This window comes from Scleropages formosus, chromosome 13, assembly GCF_900964775.1.
Source record: "Scleropages formosus chromosome 13, fSclFor1.1, whole genome shotgun sequence".
Lineage (NCBI taxonomy): Eukaryota > Metazoa > Chordata > Actinopteri > Osteoglossiformes > Osteoglossidae > Scleropages > Scleropages formosus.
The window spans coordinates 6,078,596-6,101,233 of record NC_041818.1 but is presented as its reverse complement, the minus strand read 5'-3'; the positions used below and the strand labels follow the sequence as shown (position 1 = coordinate 6,101,233).

At 40.8% G+C, this 22,638-nt stretch overlaps 1 protein-coding gene across 1 annotated transcript in view; it reads right to left on the bottom strand.

The window, feature by feature from the left end:
• Positions 1-22,638, bottom strand: part of frmpd3 (FERM and PDZ domain containing 3) — a 134,196-nt gene that overhangs the window by 58,999 nt on the left and 52,559 nt on the right. Inside the window, exon 2 of the mRNA XM_018737052.2 lies at positions 21,485-21,566. The gene's annotated coding sequence lies outside the window, so the exon portion shown is untranslated. The remainder of the gene's footprint in view (positions 1-21,484; positions 21,567-22,638) is intronic.

Genomic DNA, 22,638 nt, shown 5'->3' with positions numbered 1-22,638 from the left:
TCTTGCTCTCCAGTGGGTCGGGAGTTCGAGTCCCGCTTGGGGTGCCCTGCGATGGACTGGCGTCCTTTCCTGAGTATGTCGCCTTCCAGCCTTACGCCCTGAGTTGCCAGGTTTGGCTCCGGTTCCCTGCGACCCCGTATGGGACAAGTGGTTCAGAAAATGTGTGTGTGTTAAGGAACCTGGGACTTTTAAAGGCCCACACAGCACGCCTTTCTCCTTCCCACCCACACACATTTTCATATTCACATGCACAGAGAGGCACGTACTCAAAAACACGTTCAGAGTCATGTTTTAGGTGCGAAATTAATTAATTCAGCAGAGCATCAACGGAAAAAAATCAAATCAAATACATTTTGAAGACCCCATGGGGCACCGCTCATTACGTACTCTTCTATGGCAGATTAGGTTAGGAAGCATGGACTTGGGGAGAAACTTTGTACTTTGAAGTACAATTAGCATGATGACTCATTCATAACTTGTTATTACCCTAAAACAACAGCTACTGCTTAGTTATTGCCCTCTATCAATTGTAATTATACGCCTTTCCTTACACATGGTGTAAATTATGCACTCTGCTAAGATTCTGGATAAACATGAGAGCAGGGAAATGATCCTGTAAACTGCTTTGCCTCCAGTTTATGCTGTAAACAGTAATAACTCATTTGTTCAGTCATATCATCATAGGATGCTGAGATCAATGCTGCCAACAGAGCCCGCTGGAGAAAACTCGTTGCCCTATACGTCAACCGACATGGGAGGAACTAACTAACTAACTCACTAGCTATCATCACAGAGCAATACTACTGTCTACTATAATATTAGGCCTTGAACATCTTAGACAAATGTCTGCAAACTTGTGAAAAGGGTTTTAAATGGGTTTGTTTTTGTTTTTACCAGCATCATAGATTAATTATTAGTCATGCTGGTTTACATGGACAGATTTCACTATGATTTTGCTTGAAGATTCTCATGGAGGTTATTCCCTCCGGTGCAAGCTGATCTCCACATGGTGGCACAGACATATCTTCAGTGAAATGGAGAACATTTTGAGGAAACAGAAATTCTCGATCTGTGGGAGGGGGTGAAACAACATTATTTGATGTCATCAATGCCTAGGTCTAGGGTAATAGGACATTGTGTAGACATTGAGAAGTGGTCACATGGTACGGTGTGATGTAGGGCCCCGTTCCCTGCTCATTACCACTGTAAATGCGTTGAGCTCAGTCTTGTGAACTTTCAACCACACGCATTCTTGCTCACAGTGGTGTTAGCCCTGATGATTCATTTGCTAAATTTTGCCAACATCACCTTTGGCTCTTTAATGTCTTTCAAAATTCTTAATCATTTAATTTTTACTACTTTAAGATTTCCAACAAGGTCCTGTTACAGTAATTAGAACCTAGAGGAACAGAGAAAATAGTATTTCTAAGGTATGAAAAAAAAAATCACCTCATCTTGTCTTCATCTTTAATCTTCACTTCTTGATGAGGCATTATGGAAGAATCAAACTCTGTTTAAACATTGTCTGTAGCTATGACAGGAGCCTGGACAAATGTAATGCTACTGAGAAAAATGGGTCCAGACACCATAATTTCACTTATAACATTTTTACTATTAATAGTGAATTGAGATTTTTAACAATATTTATGGGTTATTTCACATTTTAACAAGATTTTAAATTGGGCTGCGGCAAGAACGCTATATACATTTGATTACTGACGTTTTAAATCAGGAGACATTGCGGTAATAAGATTTTTAGTACGAAAAGTGATGGGATATATTTTAGAAGTAATTTCTTCATTTACATTTATTTATTTAGTAATTAGAACCTTAAATTGCAGCAGCCCAAATTAAAATCTTGTTAATTTCTATCTCTAAAAGTACAAGAGGTTATCACATGAATACTTGTATGTCAAAATGGTGTTGAAAACTGGTAGAAGGAAACCACAGATGTCATTTATCATTCTTTCATGAGAGTGACCTCCTTATGGAGCAGTCAGTGGCTCAGGGAACAGAGGTCAGCGTTGGGATCAGGGAACGTCTCTAACTGGACTCCACCAGCGAGTACATTTCATGCCAAGCCAAGACGGCTCTTTTTAAATCTTAATAGAGGGCAATGCTTGAGCAGATACCTGTCAGCAACATCCTACTCGGGAAAGTGTACTGGGAACTTTGGGGCTCAGGTGTATTGCACACCAGCTTTTTGGAGGGAGGAGATGTTGGAAGTTCAAAGTAAAACTGGCTGGCCACTTTGGCCGGCATGTCTGCAGCAAACGGCAGTGTATGTCCTGCTGGGGGCAGCTGGCTGCTATCTTGCTGGCCCCAGACATCTTTCTCTCACAGGTCTGGCTGGTTTGAGGGTAAATACCCTCATCCCCTGAGTCTGTAGACAACAAATCCATGCTTCCATTGCTGTGTACAGCACTTGTTTAAACCCCAAATCCATGCTGACTCTCCAAACCTGTGAGTATCCCTAGTTATGGGAAAGATTACTGTTTGTGTGGAGGCATTCCTCCTTTTCCATGTTATGCCTATAAGACAATATGATTATGAACAATTGATTTTTGCAGGGTATAGTGCAAGCATGAGTGTAACTCCATCGAGGTCTATCTGTTTGTAACAGCTTGTCTGTGTGTTGCCATTGTAGGATTGCAGGTCTGTGTGTGTGTGTGTGTGTGTGTGTGTGTGTGTGTGTGTGTGTGTGTGTGTGTGTGTGTGTGTGTGTGTGTTTTTACCCTACGGAGAAATGATTCAGGAATTGTACATAAATGTTCTATGGAGTGCAGAACATGCAATGCACTTTCTACCTATTATTATTTTTATTGTCACTGCTACTGTATTAAATGCCACAACTATTAATGCTTTTAAGCTAGATGTGCATAATGTGTTACATATGTTCTACCTGACATTAACCTTCTGACAAACACATTTTAAATCACATAGTCAGACTTGTGGGCGGTAGTATGGCATACAGTTAAAATCATGCTGTACTCTTATGAACACTTATTTTCTTGCAGGCAGACTAGTAAATTTATGTTTTTTTTCTTCCATATGTCGACTACAAAAATTCCCAATTGCTTATGCATACCATATTTTACATTTATAGAATATGACCTACAGAACACAACATTTTTTGTTTTTGTGCTAAACTAAATGTGTGTTGGCTTACATGTGAAAAGGAAATCTTTTTGCTGCAACATGCTGTATGTCATTAACTGCCTCTTTTATTTTCCATTCACCTGCAGCTAAATGCCGAGTTGCGTAGGAAGGTATGCTTCATACTTCTGAACCCTATCAGTATTATTTGCCACTCACTGATTCTCTCAGCCTCACAATTTCCTATCACCTGCATCATTTTTCCCAGTGGGAGAGCAGTGCTCTTACGAAGGCATGCTGGGAATTGGGTAGGCTGGGAATCTGTCACCAAAGGGGACAAGGCCAAGGGTAAATCTGAGTGTATTACACCGTAAAGTTATTTTCAGCTAAATTCTCGGGACTAAATTGCTCTTTAAAAAAATCTGTCAGGTTAGCAAAAGATTCATATCATAAAGGATGTGTGTTCTCCCAGACTCCTCCAATCCCAATGTCAGCACAGGTAATGGTTTTGTTATTATTTTGAGCATACAAGGCATCAAATGAAAGCTCAAGGAGATTTTTAAGGACAATGGGGGGAAAAAAATGATGTTTTTTGGTCCATTTAAAATCAGTGTCCTCCAGTACAAACACACAGCCTTTGTTTGCATTCTGGAACCATTCTGTAGATAAGAATGACAATGATTTATGTAATATAAACTGATTTTTATTCAAAGTGGAAGAAAAGGAGAGAAAAAATAAACTTAGTATTACCTCAGCGAGACCTTGAACAAAGGCATGTCGCACATGACAGGTTACAGCTGAAAAGTCTGCGAGATACAGTTATTATATTTAATAAAGTACTCTGCATTTCAAGTTTAATGACCGTGAGTGAGAAGTGCTTATTTCATTGCTGGATTATATGGTTTTTCTACTCTTGTGGCTTCTTTGACAGACTGAAACCCTGTAAGGTCACTGCTGTCCTGTATTTTGATGTGCTGTACATGTAACTCTAAAATTTATAAACATGGCAACTTGTACAACTTATGCTATCACGCTAAACTTAATCTGATCTACATTGTGAAACTACAATGCTAAACTTAATGTGAACATATGCAAAGTACAGCAAGATGCCTAGATAAGTAGTTTTCGTGCTTGAAATCGGAGTAAGTAAAATTTTATAAATTAGTTCCACACTGTTGTTAGGTGCCATCGAGTCGGTATTGACTCATGGCGACTCTATGGATAGTTAATTCCGCACTATGTTATATAATTTTGTGCTACGTGCAGTTATGAGTTACATAGTTCAACAAAGTAATTTAACTTAGATTTTAAAGTATACACTTTGAGCCTGTTGTACTTTTTGAATCTAGTATCACAATTAGTAGCTTTCACCACTTAGCGGTACTTATTTGGTTGACTAAGAAGCCAATACAAAGATCATTGGAAAAGGACCAAAATTCATTTGATTTACTATTGGTAGATACAATATTTATTTTATAAGAGGTACTTGAACAAAATTTATAGGCTAAGGTTAGAAATGAAGCATAGAAATTTATCAAAACTGTCGCGTACAGAGGTAAATTAATTTTCATTGTTTTGGAGGTACAACAATTTGCTATACAATGCAAACAAAACACTACCAGTATCCATTAGGCTCTATTGAATTCTTGCACTGGGGAGATAATTACAATTTAGCCCTCCAATGCATTTTTCAAGGGTATTAGCATATAAGCTGTATCTCAATTTGTCAACTGCATTTAGATATCTGTACGTGAGGTCTGAAATTTGCAAAAAAGTACAAAATGTTTAGTGGAGTTTTGAATGTTTATGCAGTTTTCGACAGCTGCTGTAGAACTCACTCAATTTATTATTTTTTCGTGAAGATTTGATTGTAATCCACCACAGTGCAATGCAGTTCAGTGTGGCATGTTTTCCTCAAGGTTTTAATAAATAAATTATAATATTAATATGTTAAAATGAGACTTAAGTGACAATAAATGTTTGATGAGCCCTCGAGCTGCTCTGGACAGAGTTGAGCAGTTGCTGTGCTTACACTCCTGCTGGGCACCACTTTGCCTGTTTGAGCTGCTGGTTGAGGTTGGTTGAGCTTCCTTCTGGTCCCCATAGCGACACGCCTTCTCGGCTGAGCATCGCCCTGCCACCACCGTCATCTTTTAAGCCATTTCATCTACTCTGCTTTGAGAAGGGTTCCTCGTAAATTCAGCTACGTAATTATGATGGTAATCAGATTTTCTTGGCCTCTGTGTGGCAGTTAACCCTTTGCCTGGGATTGCCTCGTTCTTTTTTCCTTCATTCTGTCTTCTCTATTGGTCCATCTCCCATCTTTTATCACTTCATACTTCTTTTTTCGTCCGCTCTTTATTCTCCCTTCTGTGTTGATATCATGCTCTTCTGAAGAGAAGCTGACAGTGCAGTGATTTCAGCTCCTGTTTTTGGGTCTGATTGTAAAATGTTCAAATCCTGTTTCCTGCTGTAGTACCCTTAAGCAAGGTAATTTCTGTAAGATTGCTGCAGTTGAAAACTTACCCATCTGTATAAACAAGCCACAAAATTTACGTAGCTTAACACTGTAAGTTGCTTTGAAGATAAGTGTCAGCTCAATGAATAAAAGAGAAAGCTTTCTCTATCATGCTGTTTGACATTAGCCTCATCCCTGCATGCAGTCGCTTGCTCCTTGTCCAAACAATGTTAACAGCTTGTTCACAAGGCCATGAACACACAACTCTTGGACAGGACAAGCTCCTTCCAGGAACAATCTACAATCAGACAGTGACTGGGGAACCGCCATGGGGAGAGTGGACATGAGGACAGTGGGAGGACGAAGAGCGTGAACATAACAAGGCACTATACAGGGCTGCAGGGCTGTGACCAGAAAGCTGGTTACCCTCCAATGACCTCGTCCTCTGTAAGCTCATTAACATAAGGCCCCGAGGCCTCTGAATTTCATACACTTATACTGTGGATGTTTAATTCTGCAGAAAAACAATAGCCCTGGAGACTAAACAGACAAATGGATTCATTAGCTTGTGTAAGGGAAAACACAATTCATTAATCTGAGTGGCAGGTCATACAATATGACACATTATCCAATTAGGTCCCATAGCTGAGATCTGCTGCTTACTAGTGGTTGACAGAATTTCAAACAATGTTTAGACTGTGGAATTTACTTATTACAAACAATCAGACTGATCCCATACAGCGAAGCACAAACCATGCTAATTGACTACATGACATTGTAGTGAGGTGGTCAGATTTAACAGTAATTAACTATGTGCTCAGGGAGTGTTGCAGGTTGCAACCTGGCTAAAACTTGGTCAACTAGATTGACAGGTACACATGGAGCCAGCTTGTTAAAAGGGTGGGGTAAGAAGTGCAAGGTGTAGCCGATTACCTGATGAAGACATACATAAAAGCGTCAGATGCTGAAAGAAAACGGAAAGTTTTTGGGGCTGGAGCTTGCTGTGGTCTGCGTTTCACTACACAGGTGCTCCTTGAGTTACAATGGTTCGACTTAAGATTTTTCGACTGGCGATAGACACTGGCGAAAGACATGCGGTAGAAACTGTACTTTGAATTTTGATTTTTTTCCCAGGCAAGCGATATGTGGTGCGATACTCTCTCACAATGATGGGCAGGGACAGCGATCTGCATCTCCCAGTCTGTCACGCAGCCGCTATGCAAATACCCCCCTGTATCTACTTTGTGTTTGGGCATCCATAATGTCACAGAAATGCCAATCTGTGTCTCCTGCTACTGGTGGGAAGAAGAAGAGGAGGGCAATTACTCTTGAGGAGAAACTCAAGAGTAATTGCCCAGCATGAAGACGGCAAGCCCCTAATGGCCATCACACTTATGCTAGGCATTGATGTTCGGTAGGTTAGGTGTATTAAATGCATTTTTACTTACGATATTTTCGACTTACAATGAGTTTATCGGAACGTAACCATATTGTAAGTCGGAGACTTCCTGTAGTTATTACGTGGTTGTGGTCCCGAGTCCTGTCTGCGGCACTCTTTCTTTCTTTATGTTAATATTATCTCATTTACTTTAATTGTAAATGATGAGGAAGAATAATAAGAGCTACAGATTCTTCCACCGCTGCTCCGCACCTGGTCACTCTCTGAATCTAGCATCCCACAGGGATTTTTAGTAGTAAGAAGTGGTACAGTGTAAGTCTAAGGGCTAAGACACACCATTATCCCAAGGCTCCATGTTTTGCGTTTAAAAAAAAAAAATCATTGATGCATCAGTTGTTTAATAAATGGGGGAGAGGAAAAAACAGCAGCCAGGTAATGGTACTGCAGCATGTAACATACTGGAGTTGTTTCATCCATGTTTGGAAACGTTTAACTTGAATTTTCAATATGTAAAAACATAAATACTTGCACAACAGAAGTACTTTCGATTCCTTTATTTTTCAAACCATGTGTAATAACTTACAGCTGCCTTTTCACTGATAAGACAAATCTGTCAGCTTACCCATGTCATTTTCATACACTAAATATATGTACATTTATATTACCCATTCTTTAGCAGTTACACCAGTGCTGTGCAAATGTAATAATTGCAATAGTTTATTCCAAATACTAATTTAAATTCAAAAGAAAGAAGGGCTCTAAAACTGTGCGAGGATGGAGTGCGTTTTATAAGTATTTTTTCCCCATAAAACAGTGGCACAAAACAAGTCATTTTTATTTCATTGTTTATCCTTGAGGCAATGAAAGATAGCTTTAATTATAAACAAGCACAGAATCAATAGCTTGCTCCATGGCTTGTCGCATTTAACTGCACTTGTATCTTTTAGCATCGCCAATGCAGGACGTGAATCAAATCTTGAGACTCTAGAGAAGCTCTGCAACCCCAGCGATATTATGCACAGTAAAAATATGGGGGTGTATGGTGTAGCTATATATATATATACATAAAGTCATTCATGAGTGTAATCTCAAACCTATGCATCTGTAGCACATTGACTGAAATGGAATAGAAATTCTGATCTCTTTCTCTGGTCCAAACGCTGACAAACAATATGCAGTGTCAGCACATTGGAGTACACATCATTTGAATATTAAAACATGTTAAAACTCATTCCTGGAAAGTGCTGTATGCAAAATTACCCTCAAAGGTCTGAGAAGTAAGAGCTGGGTGGATTGACAGTACGCGATGAACTTTGTCCCAAAGGCCGAACTGGCATTGCAACCACAGCCTCAAGACAAAAACCATTACACTGGGGCAAATATGTGCAAAAAAAGGAGGGAAAAGGAGTAAACAAACAAAAGACAGCAGTGGTAAAGCAACAAAGCTGCTGTTTCGATCGCTTAAACATTCCCTACAGCAGGAGACAGGCTTTGACAGGGTCTGGTAGAAGAGCGGCTTTGATAGGGTGCTGTGGAGGGGGCCGTGGGGAACGCCCAGAGACATTGGTAGGATCAGGCTGCTGGCTGTGCTACAAAAGTGTGCTCGTGTTCTCTGTGTGCACATTCTGAGCCCAACAATTCTCAGTGGATGAGGGGGAACCGCAGTCAGCAGGGCACTGCCAGACAATGAGTGTCAAGGGCCCATGGGTTTCAATCCCAGATGGCACCCTGCTGCACTGTTTAAAAAGGTGCTAAACGTAGACATGGAACACTTTCCGGTTTAATGTATATGCAGCCATCTGGGAAATTTTCATTTTATTTGGATTTACTTTGTTCCTGCAAACGGTTACTTGGAATAATCAAGGTCTTTTGTTCAAAGGGTGCACTTCAGAGAGTAACTAATTAAACCCATTTTCAAGTGCGCTAGATACTGAATGAAGCTACTGGACAGTAAGAATTGAGCTCAGGGTATCTGGGCAGTACAACAAATGGTGCCACAAGATTAAAGTGGTTTGCAAAATTTTAAAAGCTCAATTCAGCAGTCATTTTGTCAAATAGTGTGCAAATGATTGCATAATTTGAGAGTGGCTGCAAGGAAAAGCAATGGGGTGTAATTGTTGCTGCGCATGGTTTGCAAGTGTTATTTGCTTTAAACATTATCCCCATTGGGAAACTTGTTTTCCTCAGAAGTTTCATAAGAAAAAAGTAACAAAATATATCACTACAATCCAGTCAAGAAAGATGCAACTGTAAATACTAGAATGAAAAGATATTACAAAGCTGAAACATCTCTGAAAATAAATATCAGAGAATTCCTAGAATATAAAGGTAGGTGGGTGGAAAATGCATGCATTAAAGCCAGCAGAAAATGATTATGTTTCAGAAAGAACTTGAAGATGAAGGCACAGGTTACGTCAGTCCAGAGGAAATATCATCCCTGACAACGTCACCAACATTAGTAGTGCCGATGAGTGCCGAGTTGCAGGTCCGCTGCTCAAGGGCCCTTTGCTGAACCATCAGGTTTGTAATACAAGTCCTAGTAGGAAAAACCCAAGTACTGAAACAAGGCAAACTTGGAATGAAGCAATAAATATTTCGAGCTACATTAATCAATGAAATGGTGTCACGCGAAACATAGGGAGCCGGGACGGCTGGACCCAAGTGCAACGTCGTTCGTCTAGCGTCGAGGGATGAGGCAAGTTCTCAGTGTCGAGGACAGACAAAGGGTCTGCTGATTGGCGGTCAGGACAGGAACGAGGATCCATGGACGTGGTAGGGAAACGAAGCGAAGAGTCAAAAACTGGACGTGAACTGAGAGTTAGTGATGCTTGTGAACGAAGTGTCATGAGGAAGGGCGGTTGTCCGTGACGAGATTCTGCAAAGGTATGGGAGCTGCGGAGTGTCTTTTGAAGGGTAGGGAGTTAGTCAGGTGCTGGACCGGAGTCAGGTGCTGTTGACTGAGTTGTGGGCATGGGTGTGACAAATGGCATGTTCCATTGTAAGGATATACGCAGCAAAAAAATTACATTTCAACGCAATTAACTTATACTTGAAAGGCAGTGGTGCAAGGAACATGGAATCCAGAGTGCCTAGTTACAAGTGATATGTATTTTCTTGGCACAGACTTGCTTTACTAATCACATTAGAAGCTAAGGGTTAAAGCAGCAACCACTTGGCTATGTCTCTTTGTCCTAAATAAAGTTTTAAAATGCTTCACAAAGTTGTTTGGGTTGCTGGGGTTGGATTAAGTATCTCTTTTGGGACTCTAAGCATGACTTGGTTAATGTAAAATGAGTAAAACACATGAATCATTTCAATGAATCACCTAATTGAACTAACAAAATGAGTTAAGTAAGTAAAGTGAAGCCAACTGCCCGCTGCCAGTTCCCAGTATCTTCTGTGCCAGCGGTGTCAATAAATATAGAGGCCGACCTCTAAGAATGTAGGCGGTGAGCAAAGTGTTTGAAGACATGGTAATAAAAGAACTAATATTAAATGTCATTTTATCTAACTAAGATGGCACAGAAGGTTCTGTTAATTTAAACAATGATTATATACTTTCAGCTTAAAGAAATATGCAATTTTTTGAGGCAGTGTTTATATAAGAGCAAGAAATGTCTTCATTTAAGTTGCATTTGCATAACTTTTATTGGATACATACGCTACAGGATGAACTGTGTTTGACATTCTAAAGTGTCCCAGAGTGTCCCATCTCTCTCCATTGGCTTCCGATTGCTGCCTGTATCAAGTTCAAGACTTTGGCTATGGCCTACAAGAACATCAGTGGACCCGATATCTACAGTATCTGATCTTTCGCTATGCCCCAACCAAACTGGTGTGCTCCTCCACCTCTGCCCACCGGGAGGTCTCAGAGACAAGAGGTTCAAAATCAAAAGTCAACAGGTTTGCAGTTTTGGCTCTGAGCTCCCTCTGTAATTCAAAACTGTTGAATCCCTTTCAGCATTTAAGAAGGGTCTCAAAATATCTTTCAGATCCATTTCTGTTCATAAACTCTATAAACTTGCACAATGTTATCTCTTACAAGCACCTTCATACATTGTATTAATTCTGTAAACAACTGCTTACACAGTGTTTGCCTGGTATTAGACAAACTGTTCTCTGAAAATCACTTCTGCATTTAGAACTGCGTCTATAACTCTTCTGTTACAAAAATCCATCAGCTAAATTAAAAATATATATATATATATATAAAAGTACATTCTAACAGGCAATTGTCATGTCTTCTACTATGTCATAAGGGATTATAAATGATTAATGTTTGTAACATTACTATAATCCCTGTATAAGTTATTGCTTACAGTCGTGTTTTCTAAGAACCAAGTACTTTTTGTTTACTGAACGTGAAACTATAAAGGTCTTAATCAAAGGAGAGCTTGAAAGCGATGTTGCTTGAATTCTCTGTAATTCCACTTAATATTCAATTGAATTGAATTCTATTTATTTTTACAGACCGCTGGTCTTGCAGTGACACAGAACGCTTGAACACGGGCATAAGGCAAAGAAACAAATAAAATAACAACAAATACAATCTGAAAAAATGAATCTTGATGTTTGTCAACTTTGCCAGAGTAATTTTATCTTACTGGCTTTTGTTTCTCAGACCCTGAAGTACATATTTTACTAGTACAGGTGAAACAAGGTTGTGCCTTTCCTGCAAATGCAGTTCTTCTTCTTCCTCTACCTCAAAGCTTATGAGAAGATTCTCTGAAGATTGTCCTCAAATCTCTGAAAAGTTGGGCTGTTTAATGTTTCTACTTCTGGGTGGGTAGAGAACTGGTGCCTTACAGCTGGAGAACCTTTTACTGTAGTACCCTTGATCAAGGTACTTACCCTGAATTGCTCCAGTGAACATTACTCAGCTGCTTAAATGGGTAAATATTTATAATTAGTCTAGTACAGGGTGGCACAGTGAGTAGCACTGCCATCTCACAGCGCCTGGGTGGTGTGAGAAGAGAACGTTGGTTCGATCCTCACTCAGTCTGTGTGGAGTTTACATGTTCTCCTCATGTCTGCATGCTTTTCCTTCCACAGTCCAAAGACATGCTGTTCAGGTTCACCCACAGTGTGTAAGTGACAGAGAGAGAGTGTGTTCCACTTATGTAAGATGGTTTGAGTCCTACTTATCTGACGGATCGTATCAAATAGTCTGGCAGAGCTCTCGTTCTTCTCCTCTGCCTCTCTCAACCGGTGTCCCACAGGGCTTGGTATTGGGTCCTCTTCTTTTTTCAATCCTCCCTTGGTCTGGTCATAGTCTCCCATGGATTCAAATACCACTGCTATGTTGATGATACCCAGCTCTTCCTCTCCTTTCAACTTGGTGCATCAGACATCTCTGCACGCATTGCTGCCTGCCTGTTGGACATCTCTTCATGGATGTCTGATCACCACTTCCAACTGAACCTCTCCCAAACAGAGAATCTTTACCTCCCAGCTGGTCCGTCCTCCTGTCACAATCTATCGATCAAACCGGACAACCCACTCACCTTGCCTACCTCCTTAGCTAAGAGTCTGGGAGTAACGACTGATGCGAGTCAGTCCTTCTCTCAGCACATCGAAGCCAAAACCCGGTCCTGCAGATACGTCCTGCATAATATTCGTAAGATCCATCCCTACTTCACAATTGACTCTGCCCAACTACTCGTCCAGGCATTGGTGACTTCTTGTCTGGACTACTGCAACTCTCTCCCGTGTGGCCTTCCTGCTACTGCCATCAAACCTCTGCAGCTTCTACAAAATGCTGCTGCACAAGTTTGATTTGCCAAAGCTTTCCCACCTATCTCCTCTTCTCATTTCGTTGCACTGGCTTCCTATAGCTGCCCGAATCAAATTCAAGACCCTGGTTATTGTCTACAAATGCATCAGTAGAACTGCTCCCAGCTACTTACAGGTCTTGATCAACCGCTACACCCCAGCTAGACCCCTTCGCTTGTCTATTTCTGCTCGCTTGGTGGTCCCGCACACGAAAGGTAAAGTACAGAGGTTATCAGTTGTGGTGGAACGACCTCCCCCTCTCACTCAGAACCGCGGAAACTCTGTCTACATTCAAGAAGGGTCTGAAAACTCGCCTTTTCCGGACCCATTTCCCCCAAGATCTCTCCAGCTCATGTACAGTAAATGTTCATGCACCGTAACTTCATGAGTATCACCAGATAAAGCCTTTTATCAACCACTACTCCGGCATTGTATTTGCTTGCTTGTGTATCTTAATATTATTTGAAAAAAATGGTAGGAGGGTATCAGAATTTGTCTATCCTGTGTTTTACGCACCTACTTGAATGATGAACATCTGTGCAACAAGTGGTAGGTAACAAATTAGGTTTACTTGAGTCACATGTCTCCAGCTATGTCTCTCTCTTAATGTAATGTATAAATTGTACTTTTGCTGAGATGCACGTCGCTTTGGACAAAAGCGTCTGCTAAATGAATAAATGTAAATGGAAATGTAAATGTATGGATGAGTGACCCAGTGTAAGTAGTGTATCTAGCAGTGTAAGTCACCTTGGTGAATAAGGTGTGTGGGCTGATAGCACTACATAGAATTCATTGGAAGTTGCTTTGGAGAAAAGCATCTGCTAAATAAATGTAATGTATTATGCAAACCACACGCTGTAGATCACTTTGGAGAAAAAGGTATGGTAAAGAAATAAGTAATTATATTATATTTAAATACTACATGAGTCTCCACCTCAACCAAAATATAACAGCAGAAGCAGCACTCCTGTTGAAAAAACAGGCCTCATATATAGGTACACTTTGTGTATATACACAACCCAAAGATGATACCTATTTTATGAGCTTTTTGTCAGTATGAGTTACTTTTCACAGTCAGTGACTTTGCCATCTCAGGGAAATGAAATGAAGGTGGAGAAAAGTGTTTTGGTTCAGAAGCTTCGAATGCACCCATTACTGGGGGGCCATCAGTCCGGATACATGGCAGCTTGTCGAAATGGAAAAGCTGATAGAGAAGGTCTCTGTCCCGAAAGTCCGTGAAAAACAGACACAGCGAAACAGGCTTCCCGTTTCAATGCTCTTTTTGTGACACATTTATAGGGCATAAATATGCTAGAAAAAGCAGTTGTTCAGGAAAGAGTCAACATATTTCATACAGAATATTTCAGAGTCACAATGGAGTTCAACTGAGCATATAAAACAAGCACATATATTAGCAACAGAAAAAACACACACTGAACTGACATTGCATTTAATTCCACCATAATTTCATTTTCTGAGCTGGAGACATTAGGTTCTCATGGTTCTAATAAAAACAGTATATATTTTCTAGTGTGGCCTGGAGAATATAATTATACATTTCTGAAGGTGATTTTCACCAGTGGTGACCTTCGCTGTACTTCTGGAAAAGTGGTTTAGGTATAATCACGAAAAACGCTTTAAATTTAAAAAAAAATAAATAAAATTAGTTTCCTAGTCACACAGTTTCCTAGTCTTTTTAACTAACGTCTTTATCCATATGCTTGTTTAGTGAAATGAAAATGAAAGTGTCTGTGATGTCTGCCCTGCTTGGCATTGCCCTGTTCTACGGCTGCAGGCTGGGGGTCTCTGCAGGATCTCACAGCCCAAGGTGGCTCCTCATCAGCCTGACTGATGAGCTGGCACCTCGCCTTGATTACCACCAAGAGCGGACCGCACTGCCAGCTCTAGGGTCATGAGCTTAGGCACCAGCTGAGAGAGGAACTGCGTCTTGCAAAAATGCGTGATGTCATGTCCACTCTGCAGCCTCGCTTGGTAGCAATTGCTGCCTGAGATCACAAGGTGTTCTTGAGCACATCATTATTATTACCCAGAACTGCCTAGAGTTTCCCAGCATGCATTTGTGCCATAGGTATAATGAGGTCTGCTCACTGAGATTCGTGGTCTGAGAGCAGATCAGACAGACTTACAATTGTTTTAACTCTTTGCTGGTGCCCTGGTGCTGTATACAGAGCACGCTTATCTCAGTCGTGTTCATTTGTTCACGATGAAACAGTACCCTGCAAGTGGTTTCTATCTCTCAGGTAACCATTTTAGTCATGTAGGTCTTGGTAGATCAAACTTTCAAGCAATGAGTTTATATAATTCTTGCACTCTGCGAGTATTGCTTAGCAACCACATGGCTTTAAGGAGCACACCATTGGTGGTCCAGAACCTATCCCAGAATCACTGAGCATCAGGTAGAGGGGAGAATACATCTGGGACTATAGAGTATGGGAGGAGACCAGAGCACCAAGAGGAAACCCATGCAGACACAGGAAGAACATGCAAACTCCAAACATCTCCAGCAATGTGAGGCTGCAGTGCTGGAGATATTTGGAGTTTGCATGTTTGCTATTTGTATGTATATAGGCTATACTGTATCCACACATATAAACATACATCTATATAATATATTAGCTTATATATTATAATATATAAGCTAATTTTACACTGTGTATTTCTTCTAAGAAGCAATAATAACATTAATACATTTATTCATTTTGGTGCTCAGCCTACTCATAGTTAAAGCAAGTATCTCTTGCTTTGAACATTTTAATTCTGTCAAAGTAACATTTTTATGTACATATACAGCTGGTTATTTCATTGGTGTAATTCATGTTAAGTACTCTGCTATAGCAAGACCCCCTGACACTTTGGTACCTTCGGGTCAATACCATAAACACTGCACTGCCTGCTGCTCATGACTTTGTCTCTTGGTATGACAGAATCTGTGTGTAATATCAGGAAATGATTATAAATGGTAACAAATATATATCTATGTGTTGTGCTGCAAAGCAAGAAAATATGTGAAGATGAACATATTTTAGAATATAAGGCACTCTTGTGTTAATTGCTCCCAGGTATTGCTCTATTCCCAGACGCAACCTCAGTCTTTTGTCTTCGGTTACGTTCAGCAGGCTGAATTTGGAAAGAGGGAATAGTTTATGCATAACTCCCTCTATGCACACAGCACTAAGTTGCTCAGAAAGGGGATGTCTCTGTGGGCTATATCGATCGACCTCAAGGACATTTATTAGAGTTTGACTCACTCAGAGATGAGTCAGTCTCTTTAGCTGAGAATTAAAGACTGGCAGTACATAAGAACAGAGGTTTGGTTCTGGAAAGCTCATTGTTATTTAAATTGGCCCTCACAGCAAGCAGAAATCCATACAAAAAAAAACACGCAAAATATGCAGTTACATGGATATTTCCTTAAGCATATGAAGTGTTGTTGTGCTATAATTCTGAAGCTATGTACTTTCCACACCATTTTTTCTTGTGTCAAAAAAATGTACGGCATGGTAGCAGTAAATGCAGAGGCAACGTGCTTTTCCTGGTTAGGATGATGGCACATGTTCCACATGCAGCATTTATCTGGTCAAGATGTCAGCCACACTGACTGGCATGCAAAAAGAGGACTGGAAGACTGAAAAAGCTTTTGCAGCCATTGTGAAACGAGCAGATTTGACAGTAAATATCCATTTGTTGCTTTCCCCCGCTGGGGTACAGGAAGCATGCAAAGGAAAAGGCATGATGGCAATGCCAGTTTATTAATAACATCTTGTTCCATTTAAGCTGTCTGTCTCCTGAAAGAGCTCGGTGGATTTGAGAACATCTCAGCCTGTGCTGACATAATCGTCTGCTTAATTTCAGTAAATTTCTTTATAAAAGTAAAAGACATTCATATATATTTGATTCAGATGTGATTTATTCCAGCAGACAGTGCTGCTGTATTCACCATGTCAAGAATGGTGAGTCTGAAAGAGTAACTCTAAGGCTTTTCTTAGAGTAACAGCAAACATTTGCCAACGTTGAATTTATCCTTAGTTGTTCCACAGCTGCATTGTTAAACAATGCATTGCATCTATTTGTTGCACTTCAGAACCTTGTCCAGACCTTTATGTCATCCTCTAACCCTTGTCCAGGTATGGCCCAAATCTGTTTAAAACTTCAAATGGTCCCTTGTCGAGAACCTCATGTATTACTGCCACTACTTGTTTAATTGTTACAAAACTGGCTCCTAGATCAAGCTTTAAAGGCGCTTTCATTGCCTCTATCCAGGGTTGAAACACTGAGAGCTCACATTCTGCATAATTCTATGAGAACTATTGAGTAATGTGACATTTGTCTTTGAAAAACACGAACAATGCCAACTGACTGGGAACAAGGGGTCTGTTATATTTCCACAGCCATGACGTACGCAATGATCCAGAAAGCTTAGATAATCTTAATGCAAAAATATCAGTCAGATGATAATAGGGGTGTCACAGTGCCTTGATCACTGCCAAGGCTGAAAGAGTGAGGCTCTTGGGGTGTACCTGGGACCTTAGTGGCTCTGAGCTTTCATTTGACCTATGGGAAGATGCTCTGCTCTAGTAGACCCCCAACAAGGAGCCCAAAGGCAAACCCCAACACATTCCATTTGTTTCCTCCAACCAGCTCCACCAACCTCTTCCTCCCACTTCATGCACTTAAATGAAGTGAAGTTCAGTTCGACCTGAGGAATGAAAAGCCACACTAATACTCAACCTCAAGCTCCTCCTTAATTACCTGGCATTTACATGGAACACACATTACCTAAGGAAGCATCGCAGGCTTTTCTCGGTCTCTAAGTAACCCTTAACCAGGTGAGAGCTTGAATCAGAAGCATGGGCTGCATCAGAGACCGCTTTCCCATCGCACCCATGCACAAGTGGCTCTTTTGTGCACCATCTCTGATTAGAGCACTTCAAAAAGTGATTAATGCATGATGAGAAGTGGCCCTGCAAGGGAACCAAGGGGATTGGCCAGGAGGAGCATTCTCATGTACAGCACAAGTCAGCTGTACAAGGTCTATCTGGACACAACTGGCCACGGAGATGCAGAGGATAGCAAAGGACTAGAATGGGAACTGGCCTTCTTTATTTTGTAAAACAAGTTCAATGTGCATGTTATGTGAACTTCAAGAGTAAGATCAGCTCTTTGTTAAAGAGCAACAAATGCGAGGACAATTTTTATAGCATGGAAGAAGAGATGCCAAGGCGCAGTGCATCTTGTTGGCACTGCCGATGTTACGTTAGTAGAACGACACCGAAAATGCTCAACTTGCTAAGACAAGGACAAGGACAGAGCACTTCCGCCTTTGACTGCTCATGTTATTATACCGGATCATTCTTAAAGTGCAAAACAAGTTGACTACTTTTGCATCAGTTCTTTGTGTATCCAGGAGAGATATTGAAGACAGGCTGGGAGGAGTAGAGGTCAGATATTGAGCTGTATGTTAGAAATGCATTCCAGTAATTCTATACGTGACTGGCATTGTTGGGTTATCCAAGCTTTTTTTGATCACTTTACACATCAGAATCATGAATCAGAATTAACATATCAGTATTTGAAAAGCACAAGTAATAGGGTGCAGTGGCAGGTTTGACTGGGTCCTACTCTGTGGTGGCTGTGGGGTTCGAGTCCTGCTTGGGGTGCCTTGTGATGGTCTGGTGTCCTGTCCCAGGTGTGTTCCCTCCCCCTCCAGCCTTGCACCCTGTGTTGCTGGGTTAGTATGTATATATAGAGAGCCTCATCTGGCAACACAGGGTGCAAGGCTTGCGTGGAGGGGACACACCCAGGATGGGATGCCAGTCTGTCACAAAGCACCCCAGGCCTGCTGCACCACTGTGCCCCCCCTCATATAAATATATATTTATACTGCATAGACCACTGTTTATCATATACTGATATATTAATGATAACTGATTTACAGTGTACAATCTATACAGACGGTCCACTACTGACAAACATTGTACTTTTTAAATTTGAGCTTATGGTTGCAACAAAACAGCCCAAATGGAGCTGTATTCACTGTAGGCAGCCAAGCTGGATGTGAGCATCATCAGCGTTCGCATATTAGCGTGGCTGAACAATAGCTAAAGGTCTTCAACAATGGAGGCCTGTAAAATACACTGATGTCCATTAAATTTTTTTTCAAACATTCATGTTGATGATGAATTATCTGAAAGGACTGTGTGACTGATTAGCTGAGGCCACAAAGAACACCCTGATCATTTTAACCACCTCCCCTCTCAGCAGAATAATGCCAATTTGTTCCGTCACTGCGAGGCTCTGGTTCACATTCGGAGTATGACATGGCAGACATTGGAACCGTGATCTGACCAGTAGACATAAAAAAATCTGATTCCAAAATGTCATGTAACTTGTGCTAGGAGGGATAAAATAGGTCAGAAAAGAGAACAGAGGACAGTACAGCTTGAAATCAGCTGAAAATTTAAATGAACCTTTTTGAAAACATTTTTTACTTCTACATTTTTATTTAACTGCTGTGGATTCTGAGGCTCTGGTGCAGCTAGAGATGATGGGCAAAAAGGGAAGTGCCCACCTGGCACTTGTAAATCATACAGTGAGAGACAGGTGTGTCAGGGGGAGCTGTTGGGGTTCTTGTTCATCACTTGGTTTTCTTTGTGTCAGTCTGATATCACTCCTTCTCTCACTTCCTTTTCTCCTTGTTATTTCTCTGTGTCGCTGGTTTCTCTTTGTGTTGAATTTCTTCGGAACGGAGGGTATTATCAAGGATACAGCACTATTTTGCAATAAAATTATAAGGTTTTTCCACTTAACTTCTACCCGAAACATCAATGTAATTGAGAAAAGGGAGATTTTAACATTTAACAAAAGAAAGAAAAGCTGTAACACTACAGATACTGCCATTTTTTGCATGTTAATAATAATAATAATAATAATAATAAAAATAATAATAATAGAATATGTAGTTATATATAGCTAATATACCTGTTATATTAATCATATTAATCCTTATTGTTTTGTTCTTATTAATTTTCATTAATCATGTTTATTCAAATCCATTCATAGCAGTTACCTTACTTCAGTACATCATCGGGATACTTCCAGGGACATCTCGGCTGTGTTTTTCAGGTTTTAGGTACTTTGTTACATTCATTCTAGGAAAGCAATATAAGGATGAAAAGCTTACTAGGATGATATTCATTCAGCTATGCAAAAGATCCTTGATTTGTTCCTCAGTCTTCCCCTCGTAAAGCTCTTTTCACAATTATGGACGAGTGACGCAGTGTAAGTAGTGTATCTAGCAGTGTAAGTCACCTTGGTGAATAAGGTATGAGGGCTGATAACAGTACATAGTATCCATTGGAGGTTGCTTTGGAGAAAAGTGTCTGCTAAATAAATAAATGTAAATGTAAATATGCAGTAGGGGGTGCAGTGGCGCAGTGGGTTGGACCACAGTCCTGCTCTCCGGTGGGTCGGGGGTTCGAGTCCCGCTTGGGGTGCCTTGCAACGGACTGGCGTCCCGTCCTGGGTGTGTCCCCTCCCCCTCCGGCCTTACGCCCTGTGTTACCGGGTAGGCTCCGGTTCCCCGTGACCCCGTATGGGACGAGCGGTTCTGAAAATGTGTGTGTGTGTGTAAATATGCAGTTGACTTATGTGTCCATCTTTCTTCTACAACAAAAAATGACATTTGACCTGTAGGACAACTTGCCTCTGTGGATATTCTTAGATACTTCTACAAGAACAGCGCTGCTAAATATTGCAGCGATTTACAATAAACTACCCTTGTTGTTAAGAAAATAAAAAGAAAAACTGAAATAAACCAACACATATTTAAACATGTTTTACTCACACTACTTTTAAATGTAAATATTTTGCAATTGTTGATTGTGGTTTCTCCATTAATAACCGGATATGGTACTTCATACAAGTATTTTCAGCCCAAACAAATTTTCAAAAACTCTAAAAATTGAGAAGTTTTACTTGTTTAGAACCCGCATAGTCATGTAAAAAATGAACACAAGGTCAAGAATCCAGGAACACTATTACCATAAACACCAGCCTTTCTTCGGTCACTGCTTTAGAGAAACGACATTTTTTTATGAAGCATTGTGCGCATGTGCGGAATAAATGATGCAGGTCTCCCTGAAAAGAGAATCAAGATGAAAATCTGTGCTAATCCTGATCATTCCTTTATAAAGCTCTGTACTTGATGAGCATCTCCTCTGGTCCCTGCAGTGGTCGTCCCAGGCGCGTGCTCTTCAGCGCCGGCCCCATTCTCAGTCTTCTGATCTTAACAAATGGCTCGCCGCTGTTAGCGGATCAATACCTTGAAGTCCTTATGCTAACGCTTCAGAGATCTGTGAAGGCTCCTCCACAGCATACCAAACTAAGACGTCTGATACCAAGAAGGAGGTGGTGGAGGCTGAGATTCGGTCCCTTCAGAGACTGGTGACTCAGCCTTCAGGGAGGCCACCATTTGTCTCCAGTTAATTCTAAGTAGGTGACAGTTGTAATGAAAATGAACCAGGCTGATACGTCACCAAATCTGAACCCCGGTTATATAAGCTATGCATGTGATGTTGCTTGTAAGCATAAGCACAGTATAGATAGCTATAATAACAAATAAAAATGAAACATAAATGATAACTATAATAAATAATAAAGAAGTAGCAAGTAAATAAGATTTCATTAGAGATGTGGTCTGGAATAATGACAGCTTTCAAGATTGTAACCAATGTACTTACAGTTTTTCTGGTGTCCACAAACCGGTAACGTGGCTCTCGATATCATGGGTCGGACTGGCTTCTGAACAGAGGGAGCTGGCCACTGTGGACACACACACACAGCTCTGAGTTATTGGTGATCTGGTATTTTATGGTTATTATTAGCTGTATATTATGGTCATTACTGTTTTTTTTTATGGCATCTTTGTCACAGGTTGTGCCAAGGACCTAATTACATAAAGCCAACGGCTGGCAGCAGGTCTCTACTGAAAGCCTCCTGGTGGAGCAGATCCCCTTGAACTATGACCTCCCACAATGCAGGTACATGTGCCACCACTTGTTATGAGTTTGTCACATATCACCGCCAGATGAATTTTCATTATTGAATTAATAAATAGGGACTGCTGGTGGGATTGCGTCAATCAAGCTGCCATCAAAGTTCTGCTCAGTCGTGTCCATTATAAATGCTAAAACAGCTACAGTTCTGATCTCAGGGCAACTTTGATATGACTTAGAATTTTCTCCACATTAATATACTAGACAGCGAAAATAAAGAACGATGAACAGCAACTAGAATTGTTCGTAATAGTGCAAACAGTGAATGACTGAAACCATTGTTGTTACATAAGGACACTTTAGTAGACAGCCATATTTTATAGCCTTCCTCTTTCAGCCAGGAGCTCCAGGAATGTCAATTGCATATAAGTCAAAAATAGGACACCTCTGGTTCATTGAAATGTTGTGTTCAACACATCCTTTCAAAGGTTGCCAGTGGAAGGATTGTTTTGGATCTCTCATGTTGATTCTGTTGTTTATAACAGTTTCTGCAGGAGTTCTTTTTTTTCTTTGACGGTTCTTCAGGGTTAAATTTGTGCACATTAAATTTTTTATTATTTCTTAATTAATTCTTGGATACACTGGTAAAAGGGGGTGGCGTGATGGTGTGGTGCGGCAGGTTTGGCTGGTGCCTGCTGAGTGGCAGGTCTGGGGTTTGAGCCCTGCTTGCAGTGCCTTGCAATAGACTGGCTTCCAGTCCTTGGTGTGTCCCCTCCCCCTTCAGCCTTATGCCCTGTGTTCCCAAGACAGGCTCTGGCTCTCTGCGACCACACTCAGGACAAGCGGTTGTTGACATTGGTTGGTTGGGTACACTGGTGCAGCAAGTAACAATTGCACCA